Genomic DNA, 22,069 nt, shown 5'->3' with positions numbered 1-22,069 from the left:
GGGAGCCCAGAATACTGAACGAAGGTAAGCCGGGCGGCGGGCTCCCGGGGGGGACAGGGTTATGAACCCCCCCCCTCCTAGGCTAGAGGAAGGGGGGGTTAGAGATCCACGGGGGGAGGTTAGGGTGAGGCACCCTCCCGGGACACTTAGGTTTAGGCACTTAGGGGGGAGTTAGGGTTAGGCACTGGGGGGGGAGGTTAAGGTTAGGCACCACTAAGGGAGGGTTAGGGGGGGGGGGGAGTAGGGTTAGTTTTACTGACATTAATCCCCTGTCAGCATCTTCACTCCCGCCAGTCTTCCGGCGTCGGGATTTGAACCACCAGCCATAGGCGGTCATTCATACTGATTGCAGATACGCCCCTGATACTTGTGATGTATTGAAATATCGCATTGTGATATTGGGTGAATTTATCACAGTAAATCCACATCTGAGACTAGCCTCAGCCCTGAGCTTGGGGCAGAATTGTGCTCACATAAAATGAACAATCATTTTTAAAGAGATTTGCTACATACATTACATTTTTGAGGACGGCCAGGTCACAGAAATTAAGGAAAAATAAATTAGTGAATGTGTTACCAGTAATGCCCTTTAGATGGCAGCAAGAAACTAATGTATTCTCACAGAAATGCAAATAAAACACGTACTGTAGCTGTACTGGAGCTGACTGAGTATGGTAACAAACCTGGCTGGGATAAGGAATGACCTGTGGCAATGAACCAAATATGGAACTTACAGGGCCAGAGGGCTCCCTCCTGGTAATGAAGCAGAAAACTCATACATTAAGTTTCCAGCTCAAGGCACAAACAAACAACTTTGGATTCAACTTTATCAAGTTCACGAGTGCTGCAAATAATGTAGAGCAGCCCACTCATACCTACAGCAATCTGCATTTACCTCTCAGTGTCCTCTGCCTTCTTCAGGTTATAGCCTACTGCAGAGGAAATACTGAAACTCCAGAGCAACTTATTAATATATATTATCTGTCCTGCCATTTGCACCGTTGCACGGCAATGGTCAGTTATTCTCAAAATTATATGCTTTACCCATTGCCCTTACCGTGAACCCTTGAAAGCATTTTTTTGTGGGCTGAGCTAATATTCTGAGAATACAGTTTGTCATTTCTTAGTAAAAGCACTGAGCACGCCTCCCAAGGAGGAGAAGTTGTGGTCATGTTAGAGCATGAAAGGTCCCCCTATGGTGCGTACATCACTTCTAAATGCTGGACCTCCCTTAGGGGCCATATATCATATAATATTTATGGTGTATTCCCCGTTTTCTCAAATATTAAGTATTTCCCAGATGTATTATGGCGGGATTGCATTTCCCTCCATTTCCGGCAGCACCACAACCCCCATAGATTTCTAGTCAGATATACTAAGTTCCAGAATGTGAAGCATTCCGGAACTTCGTCCCCGCAGCTTATGCCATCTGAAGGAGGTGTAAGCCACTGTAGCCTACGGGCTACATATCGCATAACTAGCCAGGAGAGGGTTCCATAGGGACCCTCCCCCAGCAATGGAAACCGCACGTGTGTGGTCAGTAGACAATGCATGTGGAGGACGCGGTCACTTCAACCCTTACTCATTGCAGGGATGGGCTCCTTTTGCAGGTGCTTTTTGTTACATCCAGACGGTATTATCACAACTTGCAATGCGATCATGGGTGCTAATATCGTGCCCAGATCCCATTGCAAACGCAATCATTAATAAAGGGGCCAATTAAACCATATCAATGCTCCAGTGTGCAGCGCAAGTTAGGTGTACATTTACCAATTGTTCTAGAATTAGGAGAAACGTTCTCAGTGGCAGGACACTCCCTCATATCAGCACTGACCCAACAAACCTGGGAGGTAAGGCGAGAGGCATGCAGAACTTGTTATGCCCAGGTGTGCGGATGGGTATCTGGTGATCCCGTGACTCCTGAAGTGCAGAAATAGCTTTATCTATGCAGCTTAATCAACCTTTTGAGAAGAACCCGCCCCAGCGCACTCTGCCCACAGTGACCAGAAACACACACCTCCAAGACAGAGGAAAGGTGAATGCCTGGGCATGCACCATGTGGGTGTGTTTGGGGAGAGGAGCTGGGAGAAGGCAGGGGAGACTTTCCACATTGATCTGAAACAATAGTGCTGCATCTGCATACTACTATGAACTAAGTGCTCACCTGCCATATAAAACTAATACAGTGACATTATGTAATAAATATATAGTATAGAAAAGGTCACAAAGCTGGGATAGGAGTAGAATAGACTATGGGCCTCACACAAGCAGCCATCTCACATGCGAATGCAGCAGGAGGTGTCTGTAGGAAACATACACCTCCTTGCTGCATCACAGGTCACAGCCTAGGATCACCATTGTGACCAATGGCTGCAAAGGTTGCTCCTTTGGCCAGGCTGTGGTAGCTGAAGCTTACACGACCGAGGTCACAGCCTGGGATCACCATCGTGACCGATGGCTGTGATGGTTGCTCCTTTGGCCAGGCTGCGGTAGCTGAAGCTTACACGACCGAGGTCACAGCCTGAGATCACCATCGTAACCGATGGCTGCGATGGTTGCTTCTTTGGCCAGGCTGTGGTAGCTGAAGCTTACACGACAGAGGTCACAGCCTGGGATCACCGTCGTGACCGATGGCTGCGAAGGTTGCTCCTTTGGCCAGGCTGCGGTAGCTGAAGCTTACACGACCGAGGTCACAGCCTGGGATCATCATTGTAACCGATGGCTGTGATGGTTGCTCTTATGGCCAGGCTGGGTGATATGCCTCCTTTTCCGGAAGCGGTGGCCAGCCAAGCCCTACTGCATCCCCCAAACGCCTTGGAGGCGTCCTATGAGTGAGATAGCATGTGCAGACCCTAAACCATTGGAGATGTACTGAATCTGAATCAGGCCCTATGTACATGTAGAGAGCTGTGTATCTGACAGCCCCAGTCCAGTCACGCTAAAAGATTATTTTTCATTTCTGAGTGTTTGGTACAGTTAATTTACTATTTTTATCATTTTAATTTATAATTTTAACTTCATATATAAATTAACTGGTGTGCCCGGCGTTGCCTGGGTTTCTTTTTTTTTTTTTCAGTCTCTCTCTGTCCTTCTCTCACTCAGCAATCTCTCCCTCTCTCTCTCTCTCTCTCTTCCCCTGGTCACCCAGCGGTTATGGGTGTCGACCATTTGTGCGTCAACATTTTCACCATGTTGACCATTTGTACCCGTCGACAGTCTCCCATGATGACATTTAGTGTGCCGACCTTTTGTCCCTGTTGACCTATTGCCTGTCTAACATCTGGGGCGAGATGCATGATGCAACGCATTCGGGATGCGATGCATCCCGCCACTGTTCGCATGTATTCCGGTGTTAGTTACACCGATATGCATGAAGAAAATCACAAAGGATGGCTCTCTCGATAAGAGCCGTCCTTTGCGAATGAGGGACATCCGGGTCTATGACCCAGAAGTCCCTCTGATCTCATTCTGAGCATACGCAGAATGACACACATGCCGCAGGGGGTGCTGGGAGGGATCTGATTGGATCCCTCTCACAGCACTCTCCAAATAGAAGCCCATAGGCTTGGGTAACCCACTGCATCCAAGCAATGCATTCCGGGGCTTGGAGCATATGAAAATTGTGATCAAACCCGCATTAAGGGGGTTTGACTGCATTTTTTCCATTGCTGTATCCCGTCCCTTGTGTCTACATTATCTAGAAATTGTCAACCTTTCAACTGTCTATCTATAGTCCGGATACCCACTCAGCAATCTCTCTTTCTCTCTTCTCTTGGCCATTCTGCAATCTCTTTCCCCGTGTTCCTGGTCACTAAGCAATCTCTCTCTTTGGGGTCTATTCATTATCACTTAATTTCTACAAAAGCAGGTGAAAATGAACATTCTCACCTGCTTTTGTAGAAATTAAGTTTTCCGGCCTTTCATCAAAAAGGTAATGCAGGAAATATCACAGATATCTCCTGCTTACCGCTCTCTCCCAGAATGACCCGCTGTCCCCATACACTAGTATCACCACAGATATGTCTTGCTTACCTTTTTCTCCCGGAATGTCCCACTGTCCCCATACACTAGTATCACAGATATCTCCTACTTACCTTTCTCTGGCGGAATGGCCCGCTGTCCCTCTACACTAGTATCACATATATCTCCTGCTTACCTCTCTCTCCCGGAATGATCCACTGTCCCCATACACTAGTATCACAGATATCTCCTGCTTACCTTTCTCTCCCGGAATGGCCCGCTGTCCCCATACACTAGTATCACAGATGTGTCCTGCTTACCTTTCTCTCCCAGAATGACCCACTGTCCCCATACACTAGTATTACAGATATGTCCTGCTTACCTTTCTCTCCCAGAATGACCCACTTTCCCCATACACTAGTATCACAGATATCTCCTGCTTACCTTTCTCTCCCGGAATGACCCACTGTCCCCATACGCTAGTATCACAGATATCGCCTGCTTACCTTTCTCTCCCGGAATGACCCGCTGTCACCATATGCTAGTATCACAGATATCGCCTGCTTACCTTTCTCTCCTGGAATGACCCACTGTCCCCATACACTAGTATCACAGATATCTCCTGCTTACCTTTCTCTCCCGGAATGACCCGCTCTCCCCATACGCTAGTATCACAGATATCTCCTACTTACCTCTCTCCCGGAATGGCCCGCTGTCCCCATACACTAGTATCACAGATATTTCCTACTTACCTTTCTCTCCCGGAATGGCCCGCTGTCCCCATACACTAGTAACACAGATATCTCCTACTTACCTCTCTCCCGGAATGAACCGCTGTCCCCATACGCTAGTATCACAAATATCTCCTGCTTACCTTTCTCCCGGAATGGCCCACTGTCCCCATACACTAGTAAAAGATTCACTTCTCCGAAAGGAGCAGTGAAGCCGTTTGGGGTGACAGCTGATTTTTGGATCAGCTGTCTCCATGCCGGATCAATGATGAATTGCTCCGGGGCTCGCGTCGAGATGGAATGCTAATTTTCAGGGTCCGATAATTAACATAATGAATAGAGCCCTTTGTGTTGCCGGTCACTCAGCATTCTCTCTCTCACCCTTCCCCACGGACTCACTATTCAATGCATTTTGCCGCAGTGGGGCCTAATGACGCAAAGAACCCGCCCCCGAAATGGTTAGCTGCATCTCCTTTCTGGGCTTCTACCTGAGAGGAGCAACTAAAACAGTGAAGGGGAATCTCCGGACCGCGTGCCTTATATGGCCTGCAAGATCATTTTATCTGGCCCGGCCAGCAGTAATCGCAAAATATGTGCTATAGTGCTACAGGCACCAACTTTTTAAAAATGACCGGGTCCTGCAGGACGTTCTGTGTGCGCTGCAGCTGCCGGCCCAATAACATCCTTCAGCATCTCCCAACCAATGACTACGCATGTTAGAGTCTCCTCAACTTATCAGCATGACCTCCGCCTCCCGGTCACGTGACGGCTCTCTTCATGGATCCCTGAGGCGGAGCTGAGCTGCCATTTTCCTCCAGCAGCTGCCGTACCATGCGCCGCACGGGGAGACAATATTTCCCTTGGGCCTCTATGCTCAGGTCTGCAGCTAGGTGACGCCGCATTTCCCCCTTCTCCTGCCAGGCCTGATCCTCTTCATGTCAGACCCCAGCCCGGAGACACCATGTACGGCCAGTGCATAGCGGACAGCAAGGCCGCCACCTACGAGATCATGTGCCCCTAAGAAGCACCTGGACTGTGAGTAGGCCACATCCTGTGTTAACCCGTGCCCAGTGTTTTACCTGGGGCTGTGTGTGATTATCACTGAGCTGAGTTGTCATTTAGGTTCACATGATATTATTAATAATCTTCTGAATTGCCAACAATTTAGGTCTGACATCAGTGCGGTTCTTCACATTCATTCAGCTCTGTGTTAGAAGTTATTCAGGATAACTGTGTTCAGTAAAACATTTCTTTTGTTTGTTATATAACTTGTTCACCTTGATCCATGCACAGCAATGTAATTCTACCAAGCTGAGGTAATGGAATATTTAGCCTGCCTTAGTAATGCTATAATATATATATTTCTTACAACAGTGGTACTGGTACAGCGTAACAACCTAAATGTCAGTATCCTTATATATAAAGTCTTTTTTAAGGACTTTAAGGTCTTCAAATTCACTCCCTGGGGCGGGATGTACTAGATAGAAAATGCGATAAAATCCCCATATTCTGGGCTTTACCACATTTTCCAGAGTATCATTGGTTGGCCGCCAGGGCTCCGCCACAGAGGGCAGGGGCATATCTACCTATTGGCCGGGCTGGCACTTGCCAGGGGCGCCGGCAGGGGGGGGGGGGGGGGGCGCAATCCGTGGTGCCACCCACGGCCAGGGGTAAAATCAGGACAGGACTTACAGGACTAGAGTCCTAGGAATGTTGGCTCCTATCCAGGTAGATGTCCAGAGCAGGGCAGCCGCCGGCGCTTGCTGACAGCTGCCCGGTACAATGAGTGAATGAAGGTTTTTTTTTTTACAGATAAGTCGCGTATGACGTCACGCGCGCCACATAGCTGCGTGTGAAACTGAGGAGCCGTCCCACAGCAAGAAGCGGATCTATCCACTTAAGAAATGGTAAGTAAAATGGTAAGTAAGTATAGCTAAGCTTCGGGAGCTGGATGCGGGCAGGCAGCATGGTCTGGAGAGAACTAAGGAGGATGACCAGGGCCGGATTTCCCACTAGGCAACCTAGGCGCTCGCTTAGGGCCCAGCGGGACCCAAGGGGCCCGTGGACGGGCCCCTCTGCCCCAAGAAATCCGCCCGATAAAAGTGCTCCCAGCGGAGCACTGCGCGAGTACCGCGTGACGTCATGACGTCACGCGGTCCCGCCTACACTCCTGGAGAGTCCTGCGCCGCCGTCTGCAGTGCACTGCACAGTGCTCTCTCAGAGAGTGACTGTGTGTGTGCCTGCACATTACACAAGGGTCTCCGACGTCACCTGGACCACTTCTGTGGCCCGCCGGTCAGTCCTAGGTGCTGCGACTACCTCCGGCCGCGGCCCGCCCCAGCAGGATGTTTGGCCACACTGACAGGCCCTCCGCCCACCAGCAGCATCAATCATCAGCAGCACCCAGCAAGGCCGCAGAACAGAGGGACAGGCACGGAAGATCTCAGGCCAGGAACTACAGTACTAAGCACAGCAGGTAGGGAATTATCGAGTCTGCAATGAGCTGCAAGAAACTGTAACAAAGGTGCATATATCACAGTAGGTGTCACTAGGGCAAGATACACATATTCATATCATAAATACACTATAAATATATAGTATATATATATATATATATATATATTTATAGTGTGTATATGATATGTGTAACTTGCCCTAGTGACACCTACTGTGATATATGCACAGTTTTTACAATGTCAGTAGATGATTATATATATTTATATATATATATATATATATATAGCAACTGGAAGGTGGCGCTCGGAAAACATCAATCCAACACAGGCAGTTTAAACTGATTGATGTTTCCCGAGTGCCGCCTTCCAGTTGCTGTATTTTGGATCCTTTTTGCGGGATACCTAGGATATCAGTATCGTATTCAAGTGAGGTGGAGTGCTGTCTTTTTTGTACTTGTGTATGTATATATATATATATACGTAACACCTTCCACCATCCCCTGGCACCTTCCTCTGCTTCCAGCCCCTGCCACCTTCTACCCAACCCCATCACCATCCTTTGCCCCCAGCCTCCTTTACCTTTCTCCGTCACCAGGAACCATCTGCGTCCAGCATCTGTCACCTTCTGCCCCATCACCTTCCTCTGCCCTCAGCCTCCCTCATCTTCCTCTGCCCCCTTCACCTTCGTCTGCTTCCAGCCCCTGTCACCTTCTGCCCCAGCCCCCATCACCTTCCTCTGGCCCAGCCTCCTTCATCTTTTGCCCCCTTCACTTTCCTCTACGTACAGCCCCTGTCATCACTTCACACCCCAAACCGCCCTTTTTTTTTCACCACTTCACACCGCCGGTGCCCCCTTCCTCCTACCGCCACTCCCTCCAATCATGTATAGTATAGTATATGTAATAAATCACAATGCAGGACATCTCACAGAAATCTCCCGCAAAGTGCTAATTAGCGCTGCAGAATGCAGTCCCCATTATTATCAAGTGGGACTACAATCTGACCCCTATGTACTAAACTCCAAAAAGCAAAGCTTTTCGGAGTTTAGTCCTAGTAGTTTACACCATCTTCAGATGGTGTAAGCTACTGTAAGCCTATGGTTAGTACATCCCGCCCACTGTATTCAGATGGCTGCTGTTTGTTCTCCATGGAGACTGTCATAGTAAAGTCTCAGAAGAAGGTGATGATTGCTAAGAGAGGTAAGAAACAAGCGCTCTATAGTGTAGTAAGTCTTTTCAAAGAAAAAGTTACCAAGGGTGAGTAGTACTAAGAAAGGGGTGAGAGAAGCCGCTTTCTGGTATAGTATACTCAATATGTTTAGGTAAAGGACAAAGGAATAATAATATTATGCGTACCACAATCTAGTTGTATATATGCCCAAAGTAAGGGGTCTTTCATGTAGTCATCTGGGTTTTTTCTCCAAATCAGGTCATGTAAGAGGAGTTTACCAGGATGTACCTTACTTCCTTAAATAATTTTCAGGTCTCTATATTCCAGTACTCAGTATTCATGTGTGTATATAAAATACACATGCTCCCATAGTGTATTATTCACCAATAAAGGGGTATTTTATTAAAACACTCTACACATCAAACATAACAATAAAAGAAAATACTGTAAAAGTCTTACATGCAATAACAGCAAGTGTGGAGAGAGTGCCGGTCAGCAGTGTACCCTCAACGCGTTTCCTCACTTATATCCCAGAAAAAAGGGCAGGACTTCATCATCCTGCCCGTTTTTCTGGGATATAAGGCACTTACCGAGAGGGTTAGGGTGCGGGGTAGGGAAGGTTAGTGGTAGGGTGCAGGAAAGGAGGGTTAGGGGGTAAATAGGACAGGGGAACACTACTTACGATTCCCCTGTCGGGATTGTAGCCATCGAGATGCCACTGTCAGTGGCAGGCAAATTTTTAAGTTGATAATTTTGTATGGCCCACGAATGATTTGATAAATATTCAAATGGCCCTTGGCAGAAAGAATGTTCCCCAGCCCTGAACTAAACGTTGTCAAATACTGTATGTCTCACCCTTTGTTTGTGTCCCCGGTCACTCACCAATCTCTCTCTGTGCAATCTCTCTATTTCTGTACCTGGTCACTCAGCAATTCTGCGAGTAAGCCGCACCCCCTGCTCGCTCCCTAATATAGAGAAGCCTTACAGACTTAAATGACCTATCCAGCCATTGATAACAGGGACATGAAATGATGCAATACTGCTATATGTGCTAAGTGTTATGGATACCTAATTAAAACCTGTATGCAATCCTGTCTATACCTTCTAAAAATCCTGCCTATACCTTCTAAAATTGTCGCTATTTAGCGTAATGAGTCGCACAGTAAATAAATGCTTTCAGACTTTGAATGTGGTTCCAAAGCACAAAAAGTTATTATTCAATATAAAAACAGATGGTTACACGCTGTGATCTAAATACAATTAGTGCAAATAAATTATACAGACCCAAGGTACAGTTGTTATATACGCACGCGCTCTGGGCCCAGATACCGGCATCAGCATTAGAAACCTCCGTCAACAGCACAGCAAGAAGACTCAAGACTGGGATCAGAGAGTGCACATATATACTCTTACAGGGATAGGCAATACAATAGACAAGTTTGACATGATTCCATTGGTTCTTCTTAAAGGTGCTTCTGTTACAGGATAGTTCATAGGTCAATTCGAATGGACACAAACAGCCTCTAACAACCCTTTGTGTCCTTTTTCCCGCTGTATGCTAATCTAAGTTGCTAACATTACAGAGTACATTTTAATGTTTTAACTCTCTATAGTCCATAGTTTGCAGACACATGTTGCGATCTTCTCACCGAATAAACCAGGATGATGGAAACTCTGGAAGAGAATACAAAAATGAACACAGCAGACCAGTCTATTAGCGTAGCAAGGACCTGCAAATTTCTTTAGTTCAGATATCTCACTGCAACCTTTTAACCCTCCTGGAACAAGCTCGCGATTGACAGGTCCATGTTATCAGCCTCGTCTCTGCCTTGTTTCTCCACCGGTTGGTTACCCTTCTTGCAGTGAGTGGAATGGACCTAGGTATCTCTCTCGGCCACCTTCAAAGATGTGGTACTCGTCAGCAACACCTGATACGGACCTTCCCAACGATCAGTCAAACAACCTGAACGCAAGAAATTTCTGATCATAACATATTCTCCAGGTTCAACATCATGACAGTTTGTTTCAGGCATATCATGGGACAACAATTTCAGTTTCTGCTGTTGCTGTTTTAACTGTTTACTCATTGTTATAAGATACTTTACAGTTACCTTGTTGTTACCTTTTAAATCTTCCTGCAGACTTATAATCAAATGAGATTGTCTACCAAACAGTATTTCAAAGGGGGACAGATTTAGAGGGGGTCTAGGAGTGGTCCTTATGCTATGTAGGACCAACGGTAATGCTTCTGGCCATCCTAGTCCAGTCTCTGCCATGATTTTACTTAATTTATTTTTAATAGTACCGTTCATCCTCTCCACCTTGGCATTGGCTTGCGGTCGGTAGGGGGTATGAAGTCGACTATTAATACCCATCAGTTTACACATATTTTGAAAAACATCACCTGTGAAATGAGCACCCCTATCACTCTCGATAATTTTAGGGATACTGTATCTGCACACAAACTCCTGAACAATTTTCTTGGCAGTGAACGCAGCAGTATTAGTGGCAGCTGGGTATGCCTTAACCCAACTGGAAAACACATCAGTGCACACTAATACATACTTGAGATTCCTGCAGGGTGGTAATTGGATGAAATCAATTCGTATTACCTGGAAAGGTCCGTCAGTCGGAGGAATGTGGGATGGTTCGGTAGGGATCATTTTCCCAATGTTTTTCCTCAAGCAGGTCAGACAGGACATTGCTCTCTTTTCCGCTTGAGAAGAAAAACCCGGTGCGCAACAGTATGCTCTCACCAATTTACACATACCTTGCTTTTCCAGATGAGTCAGACCGTGCGCTGCCTCAGCCAGGCTTGGGTAGTATTCCGTGGGAGCCACTGGCTTACCTTGTCCATCTCTCCAGAGACCAGAGGACTCTTGCCCACATCCCTTGGACCTCCAGACTGACTTTTCCTGGATAGAACACAAATTTAGCATCTCAATTAATTTCAGGATATCAATTGTTTGAAAAGTAATGATTTGTTCAGTTGGTACATTCATTTTTAACCCTGCTGCCCATTTTGCAGCTTCGTCTGCCCTGTTGTTGCCCAGTGTCACCGGATCATCCTCACATGTATGGGCTATACACTTAATTACTGCCACTGCCTTTGGCAATTGGATTGCTGTTAATAGTCCTTTTATATGTTTGGAATGTGCAATTGGCGTGCCTGCTGCTGTCATAAATTTTCTCAGACGCCATAAGGCACCGAAATCGTGAACTACCCTGAAGGCGTACCTAGAGTCAGTGTAGATATTAGCAGATTTTACCTTCCACTAATTCACATGCTCTCTTTAGTGCCACCAGTTCCACCACTTGGGCCGAGTGTGGTGGGCCTAAAGGTTTGGCTTCTATAATGTCCTTGTCATTTACCACAGCATAACCTTTACCTAACTCTCCAGTGTCAGTTTGTCTATGACAACTCCCATCCGTGTAAAATGTCACATCTACATTTTCTAAAGGTGTATCCCGTATGTCAGGTTTTGCAGTAAAGGTTTGATTCAGATATTCCATACAATCATGTGCATCAATATACCTGCAGAACTCACCTGTTGCCAGCGGCTCACCTCTCTCCACCCTTTGTGCATCATGTTGCACATATGGTAAATACGTAGCTGGATTTAACACACTGCACCTTTTGATGGTAATGTTTGCAGGTGCTATTAAGGCTAGTTCCCATTTTGTGAACCTAGCTGAGGAGACATGTCTGGTTTGGGCAGAGTTTAGCAAAGCAGATACAGCATGGGGAGTATAGACAATCATATCATGGCCTAGTACCACATCCTCACTCTTACTGACCAATAGAGCAGTTGCTGCTACACTTCTTAAACACGTTGGGAGTGATCTTGCCACAGTGTCCAATTGTAGTATGCTACGGGCCTACTGGCATCACCATGTTTTTGTGTGAGGACACCTGCTGCACAACCATCGACTTCTGTACAATACAATTCAAAAGGTTTTTCATAATTAGGTTTTCCCAATGCTGGTGCTCTTGTCAGGCTATCCTTAAGATTAAGGAAAGCCTGCTCTGATTCCTTTGTGTGTATGACACGATTGGGCTTTGCGGAAGAGACTAAGGACCTCATTCAGAGTCGGTCATAAGCGGCCGCTCGGTCGTACCCAGCGATGTTCGCTAAACTGCGCATGCGTAAGATTCGCAATGCACGTGCGCAAACTTGCTGTTGCGATCGGAAATTTCTCTCTCCATGAACACAACCAGGTCGTTAGTTTGAGTGACAGAATGAGGCGTTTGTGGGTGGTAACAGGGGAAGGTGCTTGTGAACGGAGGCGTGGTGTTCCGAACGCAGGCGTGCCTGACTATGCTAATTAAGTTTAATGGGAGTGCATAATTAACAAAGTAGTGTCATGGCACATGTGACATGGGTGGTTTTTACACTGACTAGATCGTAGTGCTTAAGAGAGGGTGTGGTCAGCCTTAAGCTCTGCGATCAGCTCCGATGGTCTCAATTAATCCTTATAACCCCAGAGATGAAGTGTGTTATGATCGAGAAGGGGGCGTGTTTTTAGTCTTGGGACCGCTTCTTACCCTCGCTCGTTCAGCTAACGATCCCACCTTAGGGCCGCAACATGCGATCACTTCATTTGCATATACGGCTCCATTCCCCTACGACCGAGTGGCCGCTTAAGACCGACTCTGAATGAGGTCCAAAGTCCTGTAATGGCAAGGCCAATATTGAAAAACCTGGGATCCACATTCTGCAGTATCCACGTATTCCCAAGAAGGTACGAATTTGCTGTTGGTTCTGCGGCAGTGTCATGTTCTGTATGGCCTGAATTCTATCATTTGTGAGATGTCATAACCCCTAAGTTAGGCAGTGTCCCAAATATTTAACCCTGGACTGGCATGGCTGTAGTTTGTCCTTAGCAACCTTGTGTCCTGTTTGCGAGAGATAAAGCAACAAAAGTTTAGTATCATTTAAACATGACATAAACGAATCAGAACATAACAATAAATCGTCCACATATTGTATTAGAACAGATCCATTGGCAGGTTGAAAAGATTGTAAACAGTCGTGTAAGGCCTGGGAGAAGATACTGGGGCTGTCTATGAAACCCTGGGGCAATCGTGTCCATGTGTATTGTACACCCCTGTATGTAAAGGCAAATAGGTACTGACAGTCAGGATGAAGAGGTACAGAGAAGAAAGCAGAATAGAGCTCAATGACAGTGAAATGGGACAGTGAAATGGGATCTGCATAAGAATAACAGCTGGATTTGGCACTACGGGAAATTGGCTCTCTACCACCAAGGTCTTGTACCAGCCAATAACCTCTCCCACCACTCTTCTTTACAGGAAAGATAGGACTGTTGGCTACACTTGCTGTACGAACTAAAATTCCCTGCTGTAACAATCGCTCAATTATAGGATAAACCCCTAATTCTACCTCCTGTTTTAATGGGTACTGGGGAATTTTAGGAGCTTGCCTACAGGTACCACTTTTTAGATTTACCATTACGGGACTTACGTTTGCCATTAATCCAGTGTCCTGTCCATCCTTGGTCCAAAGTGAATCTGGAAGTTGGGATAACATTTGATCTACCTGAGATGGATTTTCACTTAAACTAGTAGAGTGATACATTATCCTTTGGGGAGTGTCCAACATATCCCTCACCTCGTGCGCAACTCTCTCTGGGATATCTAGAAATACACCATCAGGGGTACAATATATAACACATCCCATCTTACATAACAAATCCCTTCCCAGTAGGTTAGTAGGAGCCGCTGCTGCCAGGAGGAAAGAATGCCTGGTATGCAATGGCCCTATAGTGACCTCTATGGATTTTGTTAAAGGATAATGTTGCACCTTACCCGTTACACCCATTTCTGGTATAGTCTCGCTGGTTACCTGTAAGTTAGCGGGAGATTTTATCACTGACCTGGTCGCCCCTGTGTCTACAAGAAAAGGATATTTAGTACCAGCTACATCAACCATCATCACCGGTTCTTCCCTAGTACTTCCCGTTAACCTGACTATCTGTAGACTAGAGGTATGACCTTACCCATAGCGTTGACTCTCACTCTCCAATACAGCATTTCCAGCCACAATTGGAGCTGGTGACTGTTGTAGGTTTCCTGTACTCTGTGTATATCGCTTATGGGGATATCCAGGTACTCCCTGGTTAGGGGGTCCTACCTTCTTCACCCTACAGTTCTTACTTACATGTCCCACTTGGTTGCTGTTAAAGCACCTTCGTGAGTGGGGTCGGTGAAAGGATTGCTGTGTGGGTTGAGCGGAAGGGAAAGATGGTGGGTGTGGGTAAGGATATTGAGGGAAATATGGTGGTTGTGGATAGTATGGGTTTTGTGGCTGTGTGTGATAAGTGGGGTAGGGTTGGGTTTGAGGTGGTGCAGGATTGGTGAGGACATGTAGCTGTGCAGGTGCATGAGTGTCTGTTGGCTGTGATGTTATAGTCATTCCTTCTAGAACTTGAATACTAACAGCCATTAGCGTCTCGCTCTGGGTCTCTCTCTTTTTAAGGATGTTCTTATCGTGTTCAATAGCGGATTCTATGAGGGTGTCTACAGTGACTCCCCTCCAGCCAGGTTGTGAGGTCTGAACTCGGGGCCTGATTCAGAGCCGGACACTATTTGCGGACGGTCGTTCCAAAAAAGGGGCCGGCTATTTAAATTGAGCGCTCGCTCTTTGCGGTTTGTTGACGCCTCTATGTCTGAGCGAGCGAACGAAAAATGCGCTCGCTATTTTGTAAAGACGCCCCTTTGCCGTTCGCATCACACGTCATCTCCGGTATTTATTAGATTAATCGGGTACATCGAAAGGCATCTGAACTGCTCGCAGTGCTTGTGGTAGGTTTTTCTTACCGCAATCACTGCGAGCAGTGCAGGCTAAAAGACAACCAGGTGATGTGGTCGATGACGCTCCTTTACTAATTATGCACTCCCATTAAATGCCCTTTTCAGGTTAGGCACACCTGCATTCGGATCTCCACTCCCCCGTTTTCAAGCACCTTCCCCTGTTATCACCCACAAACGGTACATTCTGTCAATCAAATTAGCAGCCCCTCGCTGTTTTGCGAGCACACGATTTCCGACCGCAATGACTGGTTTGCGCATGCGTATTATGACCCATACACATGCGCAGTTGTGCGAACATCGCTCAGAGCGAACGAGCGGACGCTTACGAGCGGCTCTGAATCAGGCCCTCGGGTCTTTAGGTTCTCTTTTAGACCATCCATAAGTACAGTGACGATGATTCCCCTGTGATGAGTGCTATCTTTAATATCCTCTAGCCCAGTGTACTGGGTGATAGCCTGCAGAGCTCGGTTACAATAATTCTCTGCAGATTCACTCTCTTTTTATTTTATGTTGAAAATTTTGCTCCAGTTAACTACTACTGGAAAATATACACCCAATTGAGTTATAATGCGGGAAATGTTACCTTGGTTAATTTTGTCTGTTAAGGGAACATCTCCATCTAATACATAATCCGTGATAAACTTTGTCACGTCGGTATTGCGTGGAAGACAAGCCCTTAACACCACTCGCCAATCTTTATTGGTTGGCTCGTGAGCACTACCCAAATTTTTCAAAAATCTTTGGCATTTGGCTAATTCCTTTTTAGGATCAGGGAAATCATTAATTATGGAATTTAGCTCCGCTCTTGTCCAAGAACTATGCATTGTTACCTCCCTTGTGGGCACTACACCATTTGCATCCGCATTCCCATTCGGAACCGTTATTGTCCGGATGGGATGCAGACCGGCCGCACTGCTACTTTTGACCTTATTACCTGGCTGGGGGTTTAGTCTGTTACTGCTACGTATAGGGTTAACAACTTCCTCTATGGGTGCAGTGGATGTTAACACTTCCTGTACTATCACTGATGAAGATGGCGGCACCACTTGTGCTTGTTGTGGTGGAGCATCTAACGTGTGTACAGCATGGGAAATGGCAGACATAACGACAGGTTCATCATCCGCATCATAAACATTTTCTTTATGATTACTTAAGAGAGGGTACAAGTTACTTGTTACATATTTATGGTTTTTTTCAACAACTGTACCTGCACCCCCATCCACATAGGGCGGCGGTGGTGCGCGTGAACCGCTGGCAATACCTTCCGCAATGATACCTTGCTGCACGTGCGCACGCTGTTAGCGCTGCGTGTGTACTCTCCAGTAACGTGTTCGCGATGCTAGTTTGCGTCGCGTACACACATTTAAGCCACACATCCCCCTCACGCTGCCATAATTTTAAACACTCGTTATATTTTACCTTTTTCATTCGAAAGCGCACCATACAGTTGCTATCTCTGGAGAGATGGACAAGGTAAGCCAGTGGCTCCCAAGGCATACTACCCAAGCCTGGCTGAGGCAGCGCACGGTCTGACTCATCTGGGAAAGCAAGGTATGTGTAAATTGGTGAGAGCATACTGGTGCGCACCGGGTTTTTCTTCTCAAGCGGAAAAGAGAGCAATGTCCTGTCTGACCTGCTTGAGAAAAAATGATCCCTACCGAACCATCCCACATTCCTCCGACTGACGGACCTTTCCAGGTAATACGAATTGATTTCATCCAAATGGCGCTGGGCGGCCAGTTGCAAAATGGCGTCTCATTGCCTTTCGCAAAATGGCGTCGCCCCGATCTAATTTTACACCGATCCTGTCTCAGCCAATTATCCGTCTTTGACAGTGTAACAATACATGAATTGCAGGCTATTCAGCGTTGCTTTTAGATAGATCATTTGCACCTAGTATAGAGCTGGTGCAGTGCATGCCGATAATGATGATGGAAATCAAATCAAGTGTACAGATAGGAACTGCACCTAGTATGGTAGCAGTTATTGCCCGGTCTCCATTCATCTCTCCTCCAAAATGTAGAAATTGTAGGTGCTATTAAATGTACCTGTCATCTATTACAGTGGAGACAGACATATTGATGTTCATGAAAATTGTGGAAAAAGTCCCCGTCTCCACTTTTGGCCTGTGACAGGTAAACGTTAATTATTGCAATTACAGTATATGGATAATATTTGTGATGGGTAGTTCATTTTGAGACTAAGCTTTAAACTTGGAAATATCATTCTGTATAGATTATACTGTACTGTATGTATTCTTGATTTTTCATGATGTATTCAGCTTTACTTCATATTGGGAAAAACTGTTACAAGTGTTGCTGCTGACAATTCCTATTGGCTACCAGAAGAAATATAAGATATTACAATAAAATAGCAGTCACCATAGCAACACAAATTACACGTTTTGTGGGCCTGAGCAGCAATACTGTAGGTAGTTCACCCCACGGGTGAGGAAATGTAGATTTATTGCTGGAAGCCACTCACAGTCGCTGCTCGCACTGGAACCAGCAATATATAAGTGTGCTGCTTGTGGGGCTGACATTAGGTGACCTGTGTGCAGTTTTATGTGTAAAAGTGGGGCTGGAGACAACTACAATACAAACATAGCTCAGGTAAGCAGTTTGTTATGTGAGAGGATAACAGTGCTGGCAGAATGTTGCTGCATTGTATGAGATGTGGGAACACTAATGCTAGCATAATCATAAGCAAATGCAGGGGGGGTTTCCGTCTGCCTGGAAACCCCCCTCCCCAGCACACACCATGACCATAATAGAAATAGTAATATAATAGAATGTTACTAGTGCTGCATGTTCCTCTCAGTATCACAAATGAAATGATTAACACCATTTGTGGATCTTTTAAAATGTGTCAGCTAGTAATAAATATACCTGTGCACCAGTTAGGACATGCACTGTTAGTGGTGCACTGTTATAGACCATCAATAGGGTTAATTATTAATACTGTATAATAATACACTATCCAGTACATAAGGAGACCAATATGTACATATATATATGTCCAGGGCAGTGCTAGGTTCTTCTGCCGCTCGCCCAGACTCCCACTTTCTCCAATGCTCTGGAATGATGCCCACATCTGAAGAAAAACATTCTGCTCAGACAGGATGGACCTACTGCTGCATCTAATGACTTATTGTGATCCCTGGTCCTGTATATGCTGGAATTATGCAACACAAAGGGTGCATTGTGTAGTATGTAGAGGGTCACAGACAGTGCTGGTTGCTCCCAGGAGAGGACCACTTGACTTGAATAGCTATCAGAGACTCCCTACCACCAGTTAGGTTGCTTAGTCCTGAGACGATTGGTTCTGGATGACAAAGCTGGTTGATGGTTTGGAGAAGGTAAAAGCATGAGGGATAAAGCTGAAGTCAATAAATAGGCAAAACAAAACAAGCAGAATCCCTAATTTGCTTGTACAAAGATTGTTAGGAGTGAGGGCTTTATATACCTGAATACATGTGAGGTTTCTAAGACCCCTATTTACTACAGTCGCATTGCGAATTTAGGAAATATCACAGGAATGTATTAAAAATCACTTGTAGGGAAAGAGCTTGCGATAAAGCTCTGTCCCTGCAAATCCCCTCCGCACATTCCTCACTGTATTTTTCGCAAAAAATTCAGTGAGAAGATATCCGCGCATGCGTCATTAGCTCGCCAGCCCCTCCAGTGGCTGCCCAGCCTGCGTTCATCCCTCCCCCCCCCCCGCTCGGCCTTACACTTACCTCGGTGATCAAGGCTCTGGTGAGATGCTCTCTCTGGGGCTCTGGTCAGCTAATCACCGGGCTGTGACTGTGATCAGCTGCTCTATGCTTCAAGCAGAGATGTCGTCATAGAGCAGTTGACCGGGGTAACATGCAGGAGCCCGGAGATCAGCTGCCCGGGGCCCCAGAGGACCTCACTGGAGTACTGATCACCGGTCCCTGGAGTGTTTGGGTTTTCTTAACTATTTTTTTTAAGTGATCAGCTTGTGGTCTATTTAGACCACAAAGCTGATCACAGGGGCCTGACAGAGCAGTCGTTGGGGAACTCTGGGACAGCCCTGATAACGCCTTCTGAAGATGCCATTATTATTACAGGGCTTTCCCACTTATTTTTTTACCATTTATTTTTAGTGAATTTCAGGCAGATCGCATTTCCCATTACACTATGTAGACAAAAGTGATTGGAACCCTCACGCAAGCAAAATGCATTCCATTGCACACGAATTTCAAATGGCCACTAATGTGGCAGTTTCGACAATAACACTTCATAGGGAGGCCCATGCACTTGCAGTTCTACGGAAACAAATGTTATTATCAGGACGACAATGCCATCTGTCATGTTTCCAGGGGGACGCTGGTCTGGTATACAGAATATTTGGTAACCCGGATGGACTGGCCAGCTCGGAGTCCAGATCTTAACCCCACTGATCACCTCTGGGACAAATTGGAGTGACGGATGCATTCTAGGCTGACTCCACCCTCTTCATTGTCACAGTTGGTCACTGTACTTAAGGCGGAATGGCAAAACATACCACCTGCTGTTGGCCAGGAACTTGTGGGCAGTTTGCCAAAGGGTATCTGCAGTAATCACTGCACGTGGTTGAGCTACAAAGTACTGACCTCAATAAAATCGCATTACTCTATTTGCTGTCAGTGTCCAATCACTTTTTACAGTCTACATGCAGTATGGTATATGCGTCCTGCTTACTACAAATAAGTGAATCGAAGGGATTGGAGTAGTTCTTCACACAAACTACTCCAATTACCTCTTAAGACTTTTATGTGATACAAAAATAATGTGAAAAGGGTGTGAAAACATCCTTTTATCAATTTTTTTTACTACAAAATAATATTGATAAATAGGGCCTTTAGGGCCTGATTCAGACCCGGGTGCTAAGCCGCGATCGCTCGCTATGGGCAATTGTTGCACGTCTGCGCATCCATATGCGTCGCAGTGCGCGTACGCGAGACAGTTCGTGTGATCAAAAAGTGATCGCTTGCAGGCCGCCGACGGCCCGTTACTCTGAGTGACAAAATGTACCGTTTGTGGATGGTAACAGGGGAAGGTGCTTGTCTGAAGCAATTGCAGTGCTTGCGGTAGGGTGAGGTCTACCTCAAGCACTGCATTTGCTGCCGATGGTACTCGTCGCCACCGATGGTTGCATACACACATAATTGAGTTGCAGGTGCTGCTCTGTAGATGTGTATTATTTTTCCATTTAAACACTGTGATTGTTTATCATTGGATGTGTTTGCAGATGACAAATACATTTTAGTGCCCTAACAATTTACATCTTTTATTTTTTAGTCAAAATATATTCCAAATTGTGTAATTCAAACTCTGGAATTGTTTTTATTTTTTTATTTTTTATTGTGCTCCCTTCATGCTGCTGTGGAACTGTACATCCCAGCATGCCATTCCAGAGTAATTACATGCCTAAATAGCAATACTGTGCCAGCCCATGCTTGGATCTACAGTTCCACAGCAAGTGTAGAGGCCCTCTTATTTTGTTGTTTTATATGAAATTTATTTTACAAAGCATATTAAAAATAGACCTCAGAGATTTTGTTTCAATTGTTAAAAAACACTGTTTATTTTATTTTTTTTTAACCAGCAATTTAACTGTAAATTGTGGGTGAACAAAACATACAAAAAAAAATAAAAATAAGAAAAAATACAGAAAGCAAAAAAGTGAATAGTGTCATATACATGATTTTCTGGACGAATTTGGAATGGGTTCATACTTGCAGATGTGGCATGTGACTTTTGTGCCAACACCAAATGTCCGTCCTTCACCTCCTACAAATCATAAATCATCTCCAAATAGGTCTGCCACATATGATGGCAAGATACAAGGTCAAAGTATTCTTTGTATGGTTTAAAGAGGCACTAACCAGATTTCATCTTTGGGCAAAAGTTCCATAAAGTTCATGGAAAGATTTGGGGGGAAGTATTCCAAGAAGATCAATATTTTTTCTTACGCTTTGCAGCCGTCTCCGGAGATCTCAATTTCCGGATCCGGGTGGACCGTCGTGTACCTTGCTCGGAGATCGTTCCAGCCATAGCAGGGCACTGGTCCACCTCACTCACACCTTGTCTTGGGCCAGTAAGTTGGTCTTTCATCTCCCTGACATCTTGGCTAATTGACCTTAGAGTGGAGGTTTGCTCCACCATGCTGGCCTGGACTGCCTCAATGACTGCAGCTTGGCGTTCCACTGCCACCCTAAGCCCATTGATGACTTTGGCAAGGGTGGCAGTGGTGGATGGGGGAGGCACAGTTGCTGGAAATTGTGCCCTTTGATCCTCGACAGGTCCTTTAAAAGTGGGGGAAAAAAAGAGTTCTTGGACTTTACACATAAAGAGACAGATACAGAGACAGGTGTATGCAAATATTTACCAGACACAGCATGTGGGGCAGCTTGGCCAGGCACCAGAAGTAGTAAATTACCATAGGCCAATAACCTCCATTCTAAGGTCCCACAGAGCTGTATCTCTTTGGGTTAAAGCCAAGATGTCAGGGAGGAGACCCCCTGGCCCATTTAGGTGTTGGATCCAGGAATTGATTTTTGACCAGAGTCGGCTGCAAAGGTCACTCCACCTAATAAGAAAAAATATGTATTTTATTATTTAAAACAACATCTTGCTATATTTAAAAATATATATAGAACATTGTGATAAAAAATATGCTTCTTTTGTCTTATTCTAATTTAAATTATAAAATGTTTCAGATTCCATTTTTAAAGGTAATGCAAATTTAATAAAAAATGACCTCTTTCTCATATAAGAAACATCATAATGAGTGGAGTGCTTAAGATTGATCTTCTTGGTAATTTCCGCCCAGATCTTTCCACGAGCTTCAACTGGAACTTGTTGCCCAGTATGAAATCTGGTTAGTGCCTCTTGCCTGAGAGTATCCGT

This window comes from Taudactylus pleione, unplaced genomic scaffold (assembly GCF_031769625.1).
Source record: "Taudactylus pleione unplaced genomic scaffold, aTauple2 ptg000329l, whole genome shotgun sequence".
In the NCBI taxonomy this organism is placed as follows: domain Eukaryota; kingdom Metazoa; phylum Chordata; class Amphibia; order Anura; family Myobatrachidae; genus Taudactylus; species Taudactylus pleione.
The sequence above is the reverse complement of the archived record's forward strand: the minus strand, read 5'-3'. Positions refer to the sequence as shown.